The following is a 19707-nucleotide window of genomic DNA, read 5'->3' on the forward strand; positions in this document are numbered from 1 at the left end:
ACAACATGTGAACTTGTGATTAAAAATGGCTGTAAACTAGACCATAAAAATTTGTTCCATTGATAGGAATTTTAGTGGTCTGGTTTCTTCAAAGTAATACAAAAATAAGTCACATTGCCCCTTTCTAACAACCCAGTTCCATGCCTTCTCCTTAGTATCCTGTGGAGTATCTGGGTCCAGCTTTTTAAAATGATTTTGTACTACCGTAAATCCTCAAGTTAGCTCCTGGGGCGCTTATTTCAAATTTAGTAGAAGACGGGGGCGCTTATGTGAAGGGGCACTTATTTAATTGTTAAAAATAGTGGCCTGAAATGATCATTTTTTATTCGTCATCTGCACATAAACAACAACATAAGCTGTTAAAAGGCATAAGAAGCTTATTCTAAAGTTCAAATCACGGCACCATTGGTGCTTGCAATTTTTTTCCCAAACTTAATGTGTTCACAAATTGAAACAGTGTACAAATCTAATACTACACGGCAAAAACTATACATCCTTTGGCGTCTCATTACTCATCCACAAAATGGGGGAAGGGGAGGGGGACACTTATTTGAGAGGGATGGTTATTTTAAATTTTTGCTGATAGGAGGGGTTGTTATTCAAAGGATGCGTTAATTCAGGGGTTTATGGTATTCTAATCTGTGGACGTTTGTTCTGGGTGAAGAAACTGTAATAAACTGGTGCTTTTATATGTGATTTAACTAGATAGAATGACAAGTAAGGCCAAAAAGCATCATGTCTGTACAAACTTTACATAACCTTGATTTTTTGTCTAAGTTACCTATATATACCAGTAATTACTTCAATGTCCTGGTCCAGTTCATGCAGTCTTTTCCCATTCATTTTTTCTTTTGGGTTAAAGATAGATAGCAAAGTGCAGGCCGGTGCTGTCCTTGAAGAAGAGTCTCTGACACCTGCCTTGATTTTGTGTGAAAACATCACAAAGCTCACACAGTTTTATTTTGATCACCACTTCCCAAAGGTTGGTGAGGGCCAGCAGGGCTCGAAATTGCGACTCACTGGTCAATGAAGATTCAGCCAAAAGGCTGATCCAAACTTTGAATCCTTCATCAGTTGTTGAAAGGCGTCGAGGAAAGCAAGTCGAAAATAAAGAATGGCATTTCGAAGACGTAGCAAAGGGAAAATACGCAATGACCTGTGTTTGTCTCATAATGGAAGCCATGGACTTAAAATGTTTTATACTTCACTTCATTTAAAATGACTGTGGAGACAACCATTACCTTCGGACCAGAGACATATCACCTGAGAACAACGGTAGCTTTATAACTAAGTATTACTCGTGTTGTTTCTAATTGTTTTTGCTCTTCAATTGTGACTTCTCTTGAATGCAAAGTAACGTATAAAATCGTGTTCTTGTGTAAGTTATATATAAAAAAAGTTGGCGACCAAACTTTACGATCTGGCGACCAAAATTTTTCAGTTATTTGCCAGCTGGCTCCCAGACGAAAAAGTTAATTTTGAGCCCTGGCCAGTCATAGCCTTATTATCACTTATCTATAAGGATAAAGGATTGTACTTTATGTGATACCAGTAAACAAGTAGCAAAAAGAAGTTCTTGGGGAAGTTACCAGTTGTTATATTACAGCAGATCAAGAAGAGGCCCCCCCTCCCCTCGGCCACCAGCCCAAAATCTGGATCTACCACCATCACTGATGAATACGTTATTTGCTGGCAAGTTAGAAATAATGGTTTGCTGGGTAATGAACAAGTGCACTTGTGCATTGTGCGTTCAAAGTGGGTGTGTTAAGGGTGGGTGTTGGGGTAAGGGCACAAGGAGCATACACCATCCGAAAGACTATTTTTAAGATAATGTTAACTCCCGTCACGATGATGAAGATAAACATACTACTGTAACTACAGTAATGACTGCACCCTTATTTTACTCAGTAAACCCTTGATGTATTGTTCCTAGTTATTTTTAATTCCATTTCAACAAGTTAATCATGTTCATAACCGTTGCAACCCTCTTTAATGAGAGGAAACTGTAAATTGACTAGTGATGCACATAGTTTGCATGACACCATAAATATGAGGGAATAAAACTCAAAATCTAAAAATCCTTAAGCCTAGCATTTGCCAGCTCAACATGGATTCTGCATTTTTCTGTGGCTTTTGTTGCCTTTGCTTCACTCTTGGTGCATATACCTTTCAGTACAAGATCCTGCACCACAAAACCTTGTCTCCCAGGACAATATCTACAGCAGTTAGGTGGTTTAACAATCCTGATTGCTGCACAATTGCTTTGTCAGATATTGACCCTGGATCGAGTTTATTAACATAAGTAAGGGGCTATGCCCAAAATAACCTTGAAGGAAATCATTCCCCTATGGATGGAGTAGGTTACATTTTTGCTGGCTCATTAACCTGGATGTGGTAATATCAATATCTGTACAGTCTATTGCAACTCTACAAGAACCAAATTGACTAAAATATGAAGGGGCAGATAACTTGTTCTTATCTCTAGATGGAATTGATGTCATGAGGTTGTTAAATAAAACCGACTGCAGTACATAAATAAAGGCTGTTACAATATTTACTCTTGTGGATATGCTGTAACTAACTGTGCAAGGTGAATGCCTGTATAACTTTTTTTAACTTTTATTAAGGTGATAAATATTTGGTCTTTAAAACTGATTGACTCAACTTTCCAACCATCAAAGTAAGTGACTGACTGTTTGAACCTATATGTATAATTGAGAACAATATGGAAACCTTCCTTTGCGGGAAGCCCAGTCTCCATCTTTAAAACATCTCCACCAAGGGCTGACAGTGTGTAATGTTTTTGCAAGTAGTCATTTTTTTCTCTTTTAAGTCAGTTAGGTCCCTTTTTGCCTGTTGAAGCTCTGCTTCCAGTAAAATTTCTCTTGTTCATGATGGTTTCTCCAAATTTTGGCCAGTGTCTTCTTGAGATTCTTGTTCTCTTTTCTTTGCAGCTTTTATGATTTCTTGGAGAGACTCCTGGTTTGCTGACTTGATCTTATACTTTTTTGGCTTTCCTTCTTCTGCAGCAGAGTTTGTCTTTATCTCAGGACCATTACTTTTATTTCCTTCTCTGAAATGGCAATTTTAGATTCTAGGATGTTTTACTGGCTCTCTATCTTGTCTCCTGTAATGAAAAGGGCACTGTTAGCTGTAACAATATCAATATAAAATAAGGAAGAAAAATGAAAACAAATGCTGTGGCTGTTTCATGATGTAATGGAACAACATTACTTAATATACTTAAAGCAAATAAAACCAAACCTTCAGCACCTAAACTTAATATTCAATAGAAAGGAAAGAAATTAAGAATCTGAGTACAGGTAAGGATACCTGACAATAACTAGTGATAACCTTACTGTCTGAACTTCGTACTGAATATAAACTCAAGGTTAGTTTTGTAACAAAGATGGTGACAGTCCGCATCACCAAGATTTCATCAAACACACTTTTCTCATCAAGTATTTATCATAATCCAGGATAAGTATTTGAAACTCTGAATGTGATCAACCTCAGTAGCCCACTTCATCTTCTGTATTCATCCAATTTTTTTTCCCATGTTAGGGAATCCAAAGTACCAGCATGTATGGCTTTCCAAGTGATGGTCACACTTGGGCGCAAAGCAATGCACCATTCAATTGCTTTCTTTACAATTTTTTCCAATTGTAAACTCAAGTAAATTGAATGTAAATGTATCTTATTCAAAGTCTCCTTGAGCTTGTGTAAACGATAATTACACACTTGATCTCTTGAATACAAAACACACAGTATGACAAAAGTTTGTGAAGAGCATGAATTTTTGGCACCATGGCAATGTGACCACATTTTAGGACTCTATTTTGATTCTTTGATATTGTCAGAACATGTTGTGATATTCTGATATCATCATGATATTTTGATATTATCATGTTCTTTTCATCTGACCACCCAGTATCTTTATATTTTGATATTTAAGTGGCACTTTCATATTATCATGATATTTTCATCTCTAGCATTCTCATAGTCGCCAACTGAAAGATACACAGCTCCAAGGTTTGCGTAACAGTAAGCTTCTCCATTTCTGTCTCCAGTTTCTTTCTGGATGAGAGAAGTCAAGATTACTTCCTCAGTCCTTGTATTACAAGCACCTGTAATGGTTACAAATGGACACTTCAATCTTGACAGATGACCAAGTTCAGCACAAGCTGGTCTGAAGTCAAACCCCCACATTTCAATACAGTGACACTAATCAATTACAATGTGGCTAAGTGTGTTTCTTGATTCCATCTTTTAGAATATTTCTTGCCTTTCTGAGGAGGTAGCATTTTATGGTGTTTCAAACAAAAATGTGTCAGGAAGAAAGTCCAACAAAAGATTATGGATGAGAAGATCCCTTTCAGCTGATGGTAGTTCTTAATTAATATAGTAAACATTAAGACCTCTTGCTCACAGGTGGTTCACTTGATCAAGCATCAAGGAAAACATTGGAGAAATAACAACAGTAACTCCACCAGTTACCAGTGCTGGGATTGCAAAACAGATTGTTTTTCCAGCACCTCTTACCAGCATAAGGAGGCAGTTCTTTTTAGAATGGCGCCAATAGCATCGTTAGGCAACTAGCCTCCAGGCACAATTGTTTTTCCCTTTTACAAGCCTCTTGGACCAGGCTTTGAAATACTGGAAAATCTGCCATCAAAATCGCTGCCATCTTCAATGCAGGATTTGACAGACGCTCTGTGTTTTCTTTCCTCTCCATGATTCCCTGCACACCTCCTCACTAGTTCTTTCAGGTGACTGGGGACGAGGCAGGTGTGGTCTAGCATTCATTTCAAGTATGAGTGACCCGGCACCAGGGCTAAAATGTTGGTATGCCCGATGTTTCAATTTTCAAAAAGCAATTGCTGTTCTTGCTTCTGGTTGAATGGGTCCCTTTCCTACACAGTTAATTGAACAATTCCACAGTCATCTTCTATCTGGGAATATCAAGGCATATGTTGTTCCCCCTTCCTCCTAATCTTAGGTTTATTACACAGAAGCACCGTTCTGGATGTTTTGTTGAAATATTTCATTAAATTATATCAAAAGGGTTTTGAATTAAAGGTGTTGATCTATTTGGAAAAAAGGTATTAAAAATAGATCTAGGGTTTTCAAACCCCTTGTTCAACTTTTGAGCAAAGTAAGCTGTCTAAAATCCTCTAGCAGCATAGGTAACTCTCTTTGCTTCTTGGGTCTTGTCTTTTGTCTTCTTTCTTTGTCCCCTTAACACCTTTCTCTTCTTTTTATCTCTCTATCTACTCTACCACAAAGACAATTCAGGTCAAGGCATTTACTTTCTTCTTCAGTCTGTTTTCTTGGGGAGATCTTTAAAGCATCAAGTAGCTGTGTAACAGTGTAACAGTTTTAGCTCCAATGTTGAAGTGACTCGTAGCATCAAACAAGCCAAATTCCAACATCTCTCTTCCAACAAAAGTTTCCTTTTTGGTATGCACTCCCAGACCATTCCATATTCAGCTTCGTTCTGGTTTTGAGTTTTTCCATGGAGGTATTTGTCGAACAGTGGATATTCACTTAAACTTTGGAGTATAGGCCTCACCTTTGCAATGACATTATCAGGCAGGCAAGGACCATGCTTAAAACTGTTTGTGTCATGTTAGAAACCAACTGATCACCCAGTGGGGCAGTGAGTATAGAGATAATGCCTTTCACTTGAGGCAATTCAAAGTTGAAGAAACTAGCATTTATTGCCTTTTTCTTTTTATTGAAGTCCCTGTCACTGGAGCGAATGGCAATGCTAAAATAGGTTTGTAGTCTGTCAATTATGGCATCAGTAAGGTTCCTGTCTACTGAGGCCAGACATTTCTTTCTTAAGTTTCCTTAGTGCTGTGCTAACTCCTTTTTGCACATGTCATACCCACGCCTTCTTGACAACTTGAACTCTTGTACTACTCGCTAATTTATCCTTCTATTACCTATTGTAACTCTACATGTTCGTCTACACATGTAAGTAACTTAAATAGAATTTACTGTTTGCAAGAACGGGCTGCGTGAGCTATTACCAATTCAGATTATAGAGCACATTCTGCTCCTTTATTCTCCAAATTAGGAATTTTAGACACTTATCAAATCAACACATTTCAAATGGCTAAATTTATGCACCATTATCATAACAATCTGTTGCCTCCATTGTTTTTCAACTTGTTTTTCACAAACAGTCAAATTCATGGCTATAGCACCAGAACAGCCAATAATTAGCACGTGCATCATTGCCAGACTAATCTAAAAAAATTCACAATTCTTTACCAAGGTCCAAAGATCTGGAATTCCCTTCCAGTTACAATCACTTCATTGTCAAGTTTTCCCAAGTTTAAGAAAAAACTGCTAGAGCTTTTAATAAAATAATTACTGAACTGACAAAGCCACACACTGTTGCACTATTTATGTAACCGTATTGTTACATACAAGGTGGCCTCAACTAAAAGCCAGATGGTTTCTAGAGGTCACCTCGCCTCACATTAAAACATTTATAAATACTGTATATTAAGTAAAAAGGCAAATAAACAAAAACAGAATGAATGAAACAGAATTCCATTAGCAGCATAAATGTCCTCGACCTGGTTGTCTAGATGTGACCGTTTAAATGGAAGTCGGTATATCAAATTTTATGAGTGGCAACAGGACGTCTGAAAACAAAAGCTGCACCCTCTGCATGTGGCTGAGGCAGACCTCTTGTAATGGGCTTTGTAATTATTGTGCTGTGCTCTCCATCTATGGAACACTTATGGTTTGACTATCTATTTGCCTAATGTCTGTTGATTTATTCTTTACCAGAACTTTCAGTCATTGTTCTTGTTAGCAGCAGTACACCTAAGGGAGAATTTGATAATAAAACCATTGTTCATACAAAATTTCATGATACCCTGAGTGGCTAGTTCTCACCACAACTCCTGCTACATTTTACTCTGAGTAATGCAAAAATTGCCTGCTCCATCAAGTGCTTAGTTTTGTGTATAGAAACACTAGAGTTCAAACATAAACTTACATGTGCCAGATGTACATCATCTTGTTGTGGTTCCTTATCATCAGGTAGTGTCAGCAAAAGTGTAACTTAAATGCCAGCACTGCCATGACAACATTTTTCAGGGAGCCACTTCATTGGATATTGTGCTGTGCCCATTGGGATCTTATATTCACCTTCCACTTCACCCACCCAACCTCTTGTAAAGTTGGAATTTTCCTCCAGCAGCGTAAGGTTTTGGGTACAACTCAATTTTTTTGAAAGTTATGTCACATCAAAATCCCTAAAATTCTTCATTGCATGATTTTGAAAATGGCAGATTTTTATCGCAAAAAGGTCTCTTTGCATTTCTGTATCTAGGTTAAGAGGATGGAGTTCTCTTCTCAAAGGTCTCTTAAGCTTTCTAAGCCTCATAATTTCAATGATGATTCTCTTAAAAAAGGTAATTCAAATGACCACAGGTGGCAAGCTTTATCTGAAGTTGTCTTCTGCTGCTTGAGATCCAAAAGCTGCAGCAGGAGAATACACTTACAAAGCCAGATTCCAACATCTTTAGTTCATTCCCTTTTTTTGTTTTTGCCTTTTACTCTCCTTGCTGGAGATATTTCTGTCCTTGGCTTTTTCTTCGTCTATGTATACACTGATGCAAGAATCATTCCACTAATCCTTAGCCTTGTACTAGGAATTTAGATACATGCATAGTCAAGTATTTCTCATCATACCAAAATATGAAAATAAATACAACACATATGATGTAAGGATATCTTCTGTTTCTGTGTCAAATCCTTTTTTGGTCCACACACCAAAGATAGTTAAGGTCAGCTCACTTACAAACATTTAAATAAATAAATAAATGAATAAATAAACAAACAAACAAACAAACATATTTATGGAGGCTGACCATTTCAGTTAAAAAATTGCTATCAACATGGGTCCTGCATAAAATAAATAAATAAATAATTAATAAAATTAAATATTAAATATGGAAAAATATAAAAAGCTATATAAGAAATATTTGAAGCTAAAGTTGGAATTAGTACCGTAGGCTTCAAAGTAAGATCATTTGCATTTTTAATGCCACCAAATTCTGAGGTTAGGAAAGCTTCTTTTGGCTGCAGATCTCAGCGTGTCTAGGGGCATTTATATTCTACAACTTTGTTTCGACAACTGTCAGAATACTGACATTGCTGAATATTATCCGGACTAGTACCAAAGAAAGACTGACTTTGAAATAAGAAAGCCTTTTGAGACCAGTTCCAGTTTGTGGTGGGTATGGTTAGAAACATGCTGATGTACCCTGCAAGCACTCTCCTCATGAAATAACCCCCAGTCCCTGGCATTTGTGGTTTCATTTCCTGTTGCTGAGAATGAATTTGAGGTGTCTTCGCCAATGCAATATCTTCTTTTATCTTTGTGACATTTTCAGCTATTTTTCTCAAGTGCCTCCTGCCTGGTGAAGACTCTTGAACTTTGAAGCTGTTATGAAGGCCATCTTGTTTAGATACCATTCCTTGCATTGCCATTGCTTTGAGGTGGAGCTCTCAAAATGCTTCCTTTCTGTATCTCTGAAAGACAGCAACCTCACAACTTTTTCCGTTGAAATGTTGGGTGAATTCTCATGACCTCTTGTAATTTAGTATTCATAATACCAGTCTCAGCCTTGGTATCATTTGTTTTAGGAGGTTGATCGTTGAGATCTTTGTCTGCTTCTGGAATGCAACAAAGTTTTTTGAATAAGGGCAAGATAACAGGCTTTTGGATTAATCATCTAAGATACTTTTCATCTGGTGGATAAGTGTCCTCAGGAGCACAGACATCTCTGTCACTATTTTGGGAGAACGTGTGTTTATGTTTTCATTTTTAGTAGGAGGGTTTTTATCTTTTTTGATCACCAAATCCTTTACTTTGCATACTTTAGTCTTAGCTCTTGTTCTTTTAACCCAGATGCATGGGGCATTGGTTACACTGCCTTTACCAGGAGTGTTAAAGAAATATTTCAGGGCATACATGGCAGCCTTGGTGCTTGCATCTGCCATCTCGACCATCTGTCCACTTTGGCGACATATACAGGAACACCTTGTTTATTTAACTAAGCAGTGGGTAAAGATACTATATAACCATCATCAAATAAGCAATAATCCTCAAATGATTTGATAGTGGCGAGTACCTGCTTGTCGTAATCAGTGAAGTGACAAAAGAAAAAGTTAAAGATGTCGTACAACCCAGATGGCGGCGGCGAGTTAAAGTTCATGGCCTTCAGGGAAAATAGATTAGGAATTAGCATATCATGAATTAAGGCGGGGGTATACCTGAAAAAATGCAACTTTTTTGAACTCTTATACCAGTCAGGATATAATTCCAAACCACAGACAACTATATACCATTGGAAAGCTATTTAATCAAAGATTATAAAATTTGCTGTTTTAGTGACACCCCTTGCATGTATCACGTGACACGGGCTGGTCAAACTGCCGCCTGCTGTGCATGACTGATGTGTAGTTGAGCAAAGATATCTCATTCTGGGCTACAGAAAACTGTGTGTTTTTCATATTATCTTACAGAATACATACTGTTAGTGGTAATAAGCGATGGGATTTGCTCAATTGTAAATTTGCACAAAAAAGCAATAGTATCAAGTTACAAGATCAAAATTAGGTAAAATTTGAATTTTTGATGCTCAACAATTTCTTTACTTTAACTCCTACCACAAAATCCATCGCTTATTACCATCAACACACTAAGAAGTATTTACCTTGAAAATTTCAGCTCAATATCTCAAATCCATCTTGAGATATCTTTGCTCAAAGGCGGAATATCAACATTTTAAGAAATAGTGCTTTAAAGTCAATAAACACAAATAAAAGACAGTATCAATCGAACTGTGTTCCCAATAAGTGTCAAACAGTACATGTTCTCATTATTTGAGTCTGGGGAAGTAAATTAAAAGCCACTGGCCTCATAAGTGATGCCCTCCATCTCACGGAGGGCTTCTTCCCGCCTTGTGCGAACAAGTGATAGGCCCTGGCGACGCTTCTTCTCTTTTGTTGTTGCCTGGCTATCAGCCTTACAAAGTCTCCTCTTGTCCTTGATGTGTATTAAGCTGCTTGTATAGGACCCATGTGGAATAGAAAGTCTTTCCATAATTTTCTTTCTGCTTTCTGCTCCTTTATGGAAGTGACATACTGCAGATGCAGCTGCACAGCGTACCACTTTGGCTCCACGGTGCTTATGTTTCGGGCACCTGACCCAAACCATTGAGTTAATGCACTCATTGGGGTTTTGGGTTGTTCCCCTTACACATCTCTCAAGAAGCTTGGAGTCACTGAGAGTAAGAAATGTTGGTTTCAACAGTTCCAAAAACACCACTGGCAAACAGTCATCTCCTTTGTATGTTTTTGTGCCTGTTGCCTGGTCCTGTTGCCACTTGCACCATGAGTTCTCTCCCACTGGACAGAATCTATGTTGCTTTGTAGGATTGTCTGATTTGACACTGTGATGTAGTATGGCAACAATGTTCTTTTTCATTGCATACACAGCAACATCTACTTCCCTTTCTGAGGGATTTGCCTTTGAGAGAGTGTTTTGACGGATAGCCAAGCCATAATACTTTTGAAGTTGTTTTATCTTGCCTTCAGTCAGCCGGCCATGACCACCAATGGGCTTTCCATCCTCAAGTTTTCCTTTTGTTCGAGATTTTAGGTTCAGGAGGTGTTTTCCCATCCTCTTTTGGACATGGCCTACACAGTCAAGCTTTACAACTTTGCAATCACTGCTGTACAAATTCTCAACAGCATTGAACACTTTACTGTCCCCATCTGATACCATCCATTTGTACTGAATGTTATGCAGCTCTATGGATCTCTTCCACAGAATTTCAGCTCCCTCAGCTTCCATTGCTGGTGAACTCCCTTTAAAATTTATATCGCATTCCCCAGATGCCAAATGTTCTCTTCTCCACTCTTCAAGTCGCTCATTGTCGTCTTCACACTGACTTTTCTTCAATGCACACTTTTGACATGCTTTTGACAAAACATGGTAATCTAGTACCTCACCTGTGTCCACTGAAACCACAAAAACCACACCTGTCAATGAGGTGAAGCCCCTTTTGGCTCACGTGCCATCAAAACTTACTGCCGCATCTATAACATTTCCAGTATCAGACTCTCCATTCTCCTCCGTGATAAGCTTTTGAAGCTTCTGGTCTGCACTCAAGAGTTCTTCTTTGGTCACACTTTCTAAGACATCTAAAATAGTCTCCACCTGCTTGTAATAGGCCCTCTTAGACAGACATGGCATGTTCATAATACTGCAGAATGATGCAAGTCCTTCGTAACCACAACCAGTCTCAATTGAGTGGTAGACAGCCCCTCTGTTTACGTCAAATGACCTTCCTCTTTTGGAGATGTTGACTGAGGTGTGTAATGTGGTGTCTTCATCACAACCATCACAGCATATGGAAAGATCAGACATCAGTCCTGCACGCCTACCAGTGTTCTCTTGAATAGTCAGATTCCCTAAAACCAATTATAGTGTATTTGAAAAACAGATACATTCTTCAAAAATGTAAAAGCAACCAAAAATTTTATTGTCATATACCCCCTATACCCACTGCTCCCACAATACTAATGCACAATAATTTTTAAAATATATAAAATTTGCTTACATACATTTATATTTATAATTTCAATTTCAAACACATTTGGTTAAATAAACTGTCCTACAAGTTTCATGTTGCTTACTCACCTTCCTCGCATCTGTGCACATTGGAAAGGACTGAAGATAAGTTCTTCAAATGGACCAGTCTGTAACCATCCTCTGCCTCCACTAATTTAGTTTTCTTAGTTTCTGTTTCGCTTTCTGAGCTTTCAGAACTGTCATCTTCGGAGTTGTACAGCTTCATCTTCTTTCTAGATGCACTCTCCGGTTGATCAAGCTCCGTGTCTGAGCCTTCCATGTCACTTGTTTCCAATAACTCCTCGTGACTGTCGTGGGGCATCTCCGGTTTTGAGCGAGCAATTTCATCCTCTTCCAACACTGGCTTTTCCACCGATTTTGCGTACCAAGGAACCCCACTAAACCCTTTTCCTTTCCGTGTTTTTCTGGAACGACTTCTATGCCTTTTCCCAGCCATATTCAACCAAAAATATTCCTTTATGTCTTACTCCGACCTCCAATGCTCCCACAGCTAAAATTCTATACCATAATGCAATTGGCAATACCCCACTTCATGTGAGGTAACAGAGAATGCCCTATTTGACAGTGGTTTGATTTTCGCGCTTTCCTGGGGATTCAAGAGGTAGTAAACAAGAGAAAAACAAAAGTTATCATTCCCGTTGCCATGGCAACGCGATTTTTATAGATCACGTCATCCAATAAAGTGCCTCGCTGACGTTAAATTATTAAAAATAGTCAAAAAATTCATTTGTCAGTGGAAAGGTAAATAGTAAAAGATGTGTATTCCAATGAAAAATTTTTTTCCATTTTTCCACCAAATTTCAGGTAGACCCCCGCCTTAAGGTTACAGTATACCTGTGGGTCGGCAATTTTCTTCAAATTTTGATTTTTGGGTCAAAATAGTGGTCGAAGAATAATCTCTAATTTCTGAAAAAATTTTTTGAAAAAGGCTAAATATTGGCGGAGAAATGGCAGTTTTACGTTTTCACCGGAAGTAAAAGTTTACCTCTTGATTGACAGCCCTATGGCACGTATGCAATCAACCGAGATGATTTTCGCAGGAATTTCCTATATGGATGTCACGAATTGACTACTCAGTTGATCAGCATTGTTGTTCTGACTACCCAGCATTTTTGGTATTAGGCGTGTCTATTAAGTTATAAGTAAACATAGACCACGTTTAAACCATGGACCAGTTCGAAAAAGCGAAAACAGCGAAGAACAAATGAAAATACATCAATGAGTGAAGAAGCGAAAGTTTGCCACGCGGATGAAGCTATAGTTATCGTATAAGGCGGGCAGATATTTGTGGTAAGAGAAAAGAAAGGTTCTGTAAAAATTTTGGAACTTGACAACAATGACAGGGATGCTGACAGAGACTCTTCTGATGAGTCCGATATCGATGAATCGTTGAACTCATTGAGACCATTTGAAATATTATCCATGCACAGTTGCCCACACGCAGTTGCTCTCCGCGCTTTCTTTTGTTTGTTTCCTTCGCCCAGCCACTCTAGCATTTGTATCCTTTTCAGCCTTCCCCATTTTGCCAAACCAGCTTCAAGAAAAACTGAGCTACAGAAAAATTCTCTCTCTGCCTTCAGTTCCTAGAGTGCATTGCGAAACACAAGAGTTTTTTAGAGATTCGTGTGTAAATTTCACTAGGAGGTTAACGGTAGTAAACTTTCCCTGCACTGATTGGCTTAGTTATCTGAGAACCCAGTTGAAGGCGTTTGTGGGCGGAGTTTGTTTGTGAAGCAGAAAATTTTTCTTAGCGCTGTTTTCTCGAATAATTTTTTCACTTGAAGCATACACTGTAAAGAGTTATAACTCAAAAGGAATTTGTTCAATTGCTCTTAAATTTGGACAGTGGCTAGTTTAACATATAAACTACAAAGACTTGTCTGGGAATTGCTAATTTCGAAATACTTTTTCTTCGAGAGTGATTTTTGTACGATCACTCCACATTTTTTTAATCCTATTTCGAAAATGTTCTGTAACTTTTTACTGCAATTGATTAAGCCAGAGCACAGACAAGTTTGTTAAGCGCTTTGGGCCCTGAAACTGAGAAAAAAATTAAATTGGTGAAGAACGAAATTCGCTTTGACTTGTAGCTTTTGAAAGGTGATTCAGGCGCTCACATTTAGTGGTCGTGAAAAATTCGACAATTCATTTTCTTTCAAAATTCTTGGTATAGTTTGATAGCCAGCTCCATAAGCTTTAATTTGACATACAGTACCGCTCAAAAGTAAGTTACCGCCCCTCGTCTCTCGTCTCGCGAGAACCAGTGAAGCGTATATTTTGGAATAAATTACAAGCAATTAGCTTGCGAGGAAACGATTAATTTCTCGCGACGCGTTTGTTGCAATGTATGCTTCGTGAAGTTCCCGCTAATACAGCATGAAGAGGTCTTGGATTGAAACTTGCTTCGCTAGATTCAACACGGTCATTACAAATGAAGAACTTTCATGGACTGGAATTATGGAGAAAAGTTATATATATGAAGAAACGAACGCCAAGACGTGAGCGAACTATTGTGTAACATTGCATCGCACCGGTCGGTGAAATGTCCTACATGTAGTTTTAGGTTTTTAGCGTGTTGAATTTCCATGTTACATCCGTGCGAGCGAATTGAAACGAAACCTATTTCGCAAAATCGGTACTATCGCCAGAATTGAAGAAGCTGATCTGTTATGGAAAGCGCTTGGTAAAGTTTCAAGTTTCTCCGATTACTCAGAGTTATTCCTCGGTGCATCGAATTTGCATTTTGTGCCTGTGTGTGAGTCCATTGATCTGGAACTCATTGTTTTTATTAAAGATGAAAAAAAACTCAGCTTGAACTTACTAATTAATGTTGTCATTACAGACGAAAAGTCTTGAATGTAAGTACAGCTCACAATCAAAACACCAACCATTGATAAAATCTCTTGGCAAACTTGTTTGCGACGTTGATTACATAACAAATAAAAAACATGACTAACTACACGTGGTTTCATAACAAACACACATGATCGCGAAAGACGTGTCGAAAGGACAGGATTCTTTACGGCGATCAGAAAATTTGAAAGAAGTATTTCTCACCAAGCTAGGCCATAGGCGGCAAGTGGAATGGGGCTTTTCATATAAAAGGAGTAGCCAAGAAATATAGTTCGAAAACTGTGGAAATCAACGGGAAATGGGAAATATTAATAAAACGTTGCTCCAGTTTTGCAATACATGTTTATTACTATTACAGTTTATACAGAATACTACTACTACTAAGTGTAATACTTATTATTATACATGTTAATTACTTTTATGATTTATACAGTATACTAGTACTGGTTACAACTAAGTGTAATACTTAGTATTATTGTTGATATAGTCTACTACTGATTACAACCAAGCGTACATGTAATACTAAAAATCCTAAGCAGGCATACTATAAACTGTTCAATGTCCTTCAAGGTCAATACTAATAAGGAAAAACCTACAAATTTTTCGTACAACGATACATTTGAAAACATAATAAGTCAATAAAGCATGTGACAATGTCAGATAAAGAAATTTTTTCCTTGGAGAAAACATGTAGTTCAAACCAAATAAAATCCTACAATTCATCAAACTTAATTTCTAATTAGCTACCTTTTCGTGAACCCTACATTTCGAAAAATTTATTGTTGCCTATTACCTTTTCCCTTTGCCCTACGTAAATACTTGTCTATCGCGACAATGCACTTGCGCCATTGTACATCTTCCTGTGCTTGTCTGCAAGGATACAACTTGAACACATACTTTTTTACTATACCCAGCTTCCCTTGATCTAGTAACATTTTCCCCCTTGTTCCTGAACAATTTCGGCCTTCCAGTTCCCCAGGTTGAAATATAGTTTCAACAATTCTCCTGGCAAGATCCCCACGCTAGAGCTCCCACTTTTGATTTGAACTGCCTCCTGCAAAAAAGCATCCCCCTCCTCCCTGAATTGTTCCATGTTCCCACTATCCCCTACTGAATTAGAACTAGCAGAAGCAATTGCATCATCCCATAAGTCCCTAACTGCGTCAGCTCTGTTGTTCTTAACCATAACAACCCCAGAGTCCCTGATGGCGCTATCCCCAAAGTCCTCAACCATACCATCCCCAAAGTCCCCAACTGTGCCATCCCGAAAGTCCCCAGCTGCGCCATCCCCAAAGTCCCCAACTGCGCCATCCCTTAAGTCCCCAGTCAAAATCGTAGTAAACCTTCCCGAACATGGTTTTGGCGAAAACCTAACCCTTTCCTTGACGCAATGACACCCGCAACATTTCCTTTCCCTGTTTTCTCTCATAAAATTTGCCATTAACTTTAACGTCACTTCTTGGTTGTCTAAAAGACGGTTAAGTTTTTTCTTATCTGAGAATTCCCGCAGGTCCTCGTCCATTAGTTCCCCTAAGAAAGATTGTGCTGGGAGGCTCGGAGCTGCGGGCAACCATGATGTTGGAGGACTTAGAGGAGGAGTTGACGTACATTAAGGATGGAACTGCACCTCGTCATCCTAGGAAAAACACACATAATAAAATTAATCGAATTACAGAGTGTAATAATAGAAAAACATTGGACTGTGGAACAATCTGTAATACACAGTGTATAGTTCAAGACGCTGAAAACAAAAAACAATCTTCAGACTTAAGTAAAATTACTTTCCTGCTTGCCCCTAAGATTTTGGATCAAGTTGTAAAAAAGTGCAAGATTCAATAGGCTATGCGCATTTTTCAGTAAACGTTCTTCACATTCCAGACAAATTGGGAAGTGGAAAACAGTCTTGAGAAAAAAAAGTGACTGTATGGTTACCTGCTTGATTTCTTCCTGATCGGAAATGACTTGGGGGAACGCCGGGTCAATGGCAATTAATACGCAGCATTCGTCCTTTTTAGCTGCCTTTGTTTTTTTGACTGACGTGGTTTTGTCCTAGAAACCAGACAGTGTAACTTTTGAGGTTAAAATATGCTACATATAAGTCACTTACTTTAAGGCGCTATGGCAGTTTGATGACGTTCATACTCAGGGGTGGTGTAACAAAGTGAGCCCAAGACTTTAAAATGTTTTAAATGCAGGGGCGAGAAGACATCATTCTTTAAGACGTTCAGACAGGTTTATGACTGCAAGACACACTGTTAACGCTTAAAAATGAGACTGCGAGAAGGGTGAAAGAGACCGCCAAAATATTTGCGTGAGCCAGGTTTTTTTGAAGGACTATTCGCCACCCTGTACTTTACCTTATTCTTCTGCAATTTTAACTATTCCAACTTTTTTTCACTTTAAACCGACTTGTATAACAAGTATTTTTGTGGATCACTTCATCAGTCAAAAATGTTGTTGTTTGTTAAGGGACAGAGGTGTCAATCAAACTTGAGGTGAGATAATGCTTAACAATAGCTCTTAATTAAAGGCGGGCCGCCTTCTTTACAAAGCAGTTCGTCAACGAATTCGAATGCATCAATACTTTGTCGAGTTTCTTTAGTCAATAAGAAAATTGTTACCTGCTTCTTATTGCCCTCTTGTGACTTCGTCTTTTCCTTAGCAACCTTGGTAGTGTTTTTCTCCTAAAACCAAGTAAAACGACTTCTTTGATAACGAATTGAAAAACAATTACAAAGGGATTTGGTAATCACTAAGAACTTTGACTTTTGCAAGCACGCGACTTGTTCTTTGTTGTTTGTTTTCTGTATAAAAACACTTAATTTGATGCGTTAAAGACGAAATGTTGACTGACTACTAGTATCACAAGCATGCGACATGGTTTTTTGGTTGCTGTTGTTTGTTTTCTGTTTAAAAACGCTCAATTTGTTATGATAAATAAGGTAAAATACGCACTGACTAATAGAATCACAAGCACGCAGCATTTTCTTCCTTTTCAAAAACACTCTTACATGTCAGAATTGAAACAGCGTATGATCCGAGTGCGTACCAGAACTGACTAGTGGAGCACGTAACAATAATATACTATGAGCACGCGCTCATTTCAAACATTGTTAATTAAGTTACACTGGAGTGCGCTTAAGTAGCTTACAGGCAGGCATTCCTTTTTAACAACTAAGTATCCAGCACACGCTAGATTCGTAATTGACTGTGACAAAACAGAGATCTCTAATTACAAAACGAGGTTTTTTCTTGAGCGGTTCTGCGCTTGATTCCTGCTTTAAATTGTCCTTAGACCAGGCGAGATCTATCTCGTTCAGCTCCTTAAAATTATCTGCAGTGAAAGATGAACAAGCAGAAGGTAAGGATGGGATAAATAGGCACAGGTACTTAATGCAATTAAGTGTCAATAAACTCTAAACAAAGTGGACATAAAATCTACTTACCACTTAGTGCACGAATTGTGGCTGGAACTCTGTCACCTTCCCAGTTTACGGTAACAAGGTTACCTACAGCAACTTGGTCCTTCTCAACAACGAGTCTGGTTGGGGCAATGCCCGTTTTCTCTTCAGGAACGAAATGATATAGAGCCATTGACGGAATTTGAGTGTTTCGGTACAACTGTCTGAAAGTCGTTTTGGTCAATTGAATCTGGATTGAAGCAAGTGGGTTTGGTAAAACTGACTGTGGGCTACTGGTAAGGATAAGCAGTTTATATAGCGTAAGCTTAAGCCTCTATTGTTTAAAACGGATCAAAAATCCTTGTCATCTATTGGTTGTTTTAAATGCTAATATTTTTTCAGGTCTCAATGGAATATAACTAATATACATTACTGCCCACTCATTGGTTACAAGTAATCTTTTCTTTTAAGTCAGTTTTAAGACTTTTTTTAAAACTCTAAGCATAGCTTAGTTATGCTCTAAGATCAAATCGTTATCATAGGTCGTTTGACACACGAGCAAAAAGCGAAAATTGTGCGACTTCGAGAGCGGAATATGAACATCAGTGAAATAGTTAGAACTTTAGCAGACGATGATTGTAAAATCAGTCGCCTGAGTTTAAGACGTTTCTTAAGACGTTTTCAAGAGAGACAGTCATTCGAAAATGCCCGCTGCCCGGTCGGCCTGCAGAAGATGTGACGCCACAGCTGATGACTTTCGTCAACAACCAGATGGAGCAGAACGATGAACTGACAGCTCCGAACCTCCAGAAGAAGATCTACAAAGAGTTTGGAGTCAACTTCTCCAAGAGTGAAGTCAAACGGCTTCGGAAAAAACTTGGCTGGGTGCAGACTGGCATGAAATATTGTCAGCTTATAAGAGAGCCAAACAGGGTGAAACGACTGGAGTTCTGCCTGCGGTGCAGTGAAACGTTTGACAACGTTATCTTCACGGATGAATGCTCCATACACATGGAGAAACATGCCAAGCTGAGTTTTAGACGCAAGTGGGAACAGCCAAAGTTCAAGGGCTGTGCGAAACATCCCTACAAAGGTCATGTTTGGGCTGGGATTTCTAAGCGCGGTGCAACAAGGGTCCTTGTGTTTACCGGAAACGTGGACGCCAAGTTTTATGTTGAAGAAATTCTCAGCAGAACCCTGCTTCCTTTCATCCGAGCGACATTTCCTGACGGCCACAGATTCCAACAGGACAACGACCCGAAACACACTAGCAGGCTGGCGAAAGAATTCATGGAATCAAGTGGGATTCACTGGTGGAAGACGCCTCCCGAGAGCCCTGACCTCAATCCCATAAAGATGCTATGGCATGAGCTAAAACATTTTCTGCAAACAATAGTAAAGCCCACGACTAAAGAGCAGCTACTCGAAGGAATAACGAGGTTCTGGAGGGAGAGGGTGATGGCTGAAAAGTGTATGACGTACGTCAATCACTTGAAGAAGGTTGTACCGATGGTGATTCAGCGTGAAGGCCATGCCTCACGGCACTGAGAATAACACGGTTCTATTTGCGAACCACAACGGCTCCTTTAGGAGCCACCACATTCAGTAAAAGTCATGAACAACGCAATCCAATCTCTTCCCTTCGAAGAACCCCGTAAACTTCTTTGAAGTATGCGTACTACATGTTAGTCTGTTGATTCCAAATTCACTTAACTGTTGAATGTGCTTAGCAAGAAAGTTAAAGTCAGTTGAGCAATCGATGAA

At 38.7% G+C, this 19707-nt stretch overlaps 2 pseudogenes; both read right to left on the bottom strand.

Annotated features, from left to right (window-relative positions):
- Positions 1-1958: 1958 nt before the first annotated feature.
- Positions 1959-3087, bottom strand: LOC145481394 (uncharacterized; annotated as a pseudogene).
- LOC145481395 (uncharacterized) lies at positions 3087-15850 on the bottom strand (annotated as a pseudogene).
- Positions 15851-19707: the final 3857 nt, after the last annotated feature.

The sequence above is a fragment of the Orbicella franksi genome, chromosome 3 (genome assembly GCF_964199315.1).
Source record: "Orbicella franksi chromosome 3, jaOrbFran1.1, whole genome shotgun sequence".
Lineage (NCBI taxonomy): Eukaryota > Metazoa > Cnidaria > Anthozoa > Scleractinia > Merulinidae > Orbicella > Orbicella franksi.